This window comes from Larus michahellis, chromosome 17 (assembly GCF_964199755.1).
Source record: "Larus michahellis chromosome 17, bLarMic1.1, whole genome shotgun sequence".
Classification (NCBI taxonomy): Eukaryota; Metazoa; Chordata; class Aves; order Charadriiformes; family Laridae; genus Larus; species Larus michahellis.
The window spans coordinates 198122-200696 of NC_133912.1; the positions used below are offsets into that span (position 1 = coordinate 198122).

Genomic DNA, 2575 nt, shown 5'->3' on the forward strand with positions numbered 1-2575 from the left:
AGGAAATAAAAATATTTCATTTTTCTACATGTTTGCATGCAGAAATGGGGAGATTAGGAAAGAAATCATGGTCACTTTTCCCTCACATAAACCCTGATTTTATCTTGGAGATTTTGAATGGCAGCTCTAGGAGAACTCACTAGGCAGGAGCAGTAAGAAAAAAAGAAAAAGTAATAGTGATCACGCTCTTAAGACTGCATGTCTCTGGGAATTCAAGCGTCCTCTTGAACAAGACATTTGTGTTGGTTTTTTTTCACTTGGCTAATGTGAATGCTTTTATGATATGTGTTCTAAACCGCTATTCTCGTTATTCATATGTCAGAGTTTAAGATGACAAACAGAGCTGCTTGTTAATGGCTCACGTTCTTCACGTGTGAGCCGTGAGAAGTCCGTGTGCTCTGGGAAATGCAAAAGGGAAGGCTCAGTCTCTCAGCCGACGCGAGCATCGCTCTGCTCTGCAAGGGCTTACAGGGACTGGGGAACGTTTCTGCGCTGGGAACGGAGCCATGGAGCCCTCAGTAAGCTGCCATGAATCCATGCGACAGAGCAGCAGGGTCAGGAACAGGAACCGGAACCAGGCAGAGCTTGTCCAGAAGTTATAAAAGCCCGACCTTTTCAGGAAAACTAGATATCTCGGGAGATCACCCACTGGTCTCCATTCCTCTATCTTTCATCACCTTCATTTTTTGAATGCTTTGAAAGCACTTTGAGGTAGTGTTGTGATTGCTTGCATAACGCCTCCTTTTAGCACCCTGAAAGCTCGTGATATATGCACAAATAGCACCTTTTCTGCCTTGTTGAAATGCCCCATGGGTGCATCAATGTACCTGATTCATTGACAGGTAGCAGTTTGTTTTCTTTCTTATAGACTTCACCTGTCAGCCATGTAAAAATGAATAATTTGGATCTAAGGCATGTCCCCCTGGTCTCTGTGTGTGTCGACAGAGCTTTGGGAGGTGAGATCTTATCTCTGAGAAGAGCTGAGGGAACCATCTCTCACTAAAATCTAAGAGTGAAAGCTGGTGTTGCCCTTCCCTTCCCTTCCCTTCCCTTCCCTTCCCTTCCCTTCCCTTCCCTTCCCTTCCCTTCCCTTCCCTTCCATCATCCTAGCAGAAAAAATATTTTTTTCTGGTCCATACATCATTTGGACTGAAGAGATCTGTTCTGTTTTCTCCTGAGAAGCCTTTGCTCAATGAGCAACTGGTGTTCCGCTCCCATACAGCCATGCAGATCTCGTTTGGGCTTTCCTAATTACTGCAGTCACACCTGTGCTGGTCTCTGTAGTCTTTCACTGTGCTTGAGGGGTGCGTGATGGTGCGTGGGCCACTGCCGTTGTCCAGTGAGCGTGTTGTTTGGGTTGCTCTGTGGACAGAAAATGTCCCAAAGAAAAGGCTTGGAGAACCACACAGCAGGACCTGGCTTTCTTCTTCTGGGATTCTCTGACCACGCCAACCTGCAAGGCCTGCACTTCACAGTCTTCCTGGTCATCTACCTCATGGTCCTCACAGGGAATGGCCTCATGCCAAAAATGCTGCGGGCTTTCCTGACGGGAGACGGCAGCATTTCCTTCCTTGGCTGTGCTGCCCAGCTGTATTTCCTGGTTTTGCTGGGCAGCACCGAAAGCCTTCTCCTGGTTGCCGTGTCCTACGACTGGTATGTAGCTACCTGTGACCCCCTGCACTATGGCCTCATCCTGAATGGGAGGCTCTGTGTCAGACTGGTGGTGGGCTCATGGGTGGCTGTCATCCCAGTACAAGTAGGGCAGACTTACCAGCTGTTCACTTTGCCTGGCTGTGCATCCCATAGCCTTCATCACTTCTTCTGTGATGTCCCCTCTCTGTTGGAACTGGCCTGTGCAGACACTTTCTGGAACCAAGTGATGCTGCACACCATCATCCTGCTCTTTGCAGTCCTTGCCTTTTCCTTGATGGTCGTTTCTTACACTCAAATTGTCAGGGCAATGCTGAAAATGCCTTCAGTTCTGGGCAGACGCAAAGCCTTTTCCACCTGCTCCTCACACCTGGGGGTGGTGACTCTCTTCTATGGCTCCCTCATGGTTGTCTACTTTAAACGACGGTCAAGAGACTCTGCAGACACTGACAAATACCTTGCCCTGTTTTACACGATTGTGACCCCCATGCGCAACCCCGTCATCTATAGCCTGAGAATAAGGAAGTGAGAATTGCCCTGAAGAGGCTCCTATGGAGAAAGTGATAGAGCAGAGTATGTGAAAGGAGCCCAAATAGTACCAAAAGTCCCAACAAGGTATTTGGTTGTGTGAACACAGGTGTCCCATAGTAGCTTAGACAAAACCCGTCTCCTGCCTGGCTATAATCCTCCTCAGGAGGGGGACAGCTCTCCTGGGGCATTCCTGTTATCTCTGATAACTCCACCTAGGTATCTTCATACTCCAGAGCAGCTTCAGCTCCCCTGGAGAGATGACTGCAAACAGCTTGTTCACACTGTGTCTGCCCAAGCTGCCAGTACCTTTAAAGGAAAACAGTCGAATCAGTCAAGAGGGATTAGAGGGTGACTCATCCAGTGAGAAGACGACTAACCTCAGGCTGGGAAATCA

General features: G+C 48.3%; 1 pseudogene; it reads left to right on the plus strand.

The window, feature by feature from the left end:
* The first annotated feature begins 506 nt into the window (after positions 1-506).
* Positions 507-2214, plus strand: LOC141732462 (olfactory receptor 10AG1-like; annotated as a pseudogene).
* Positions 2215-2575: the final 361 nt, after the last annotated feature.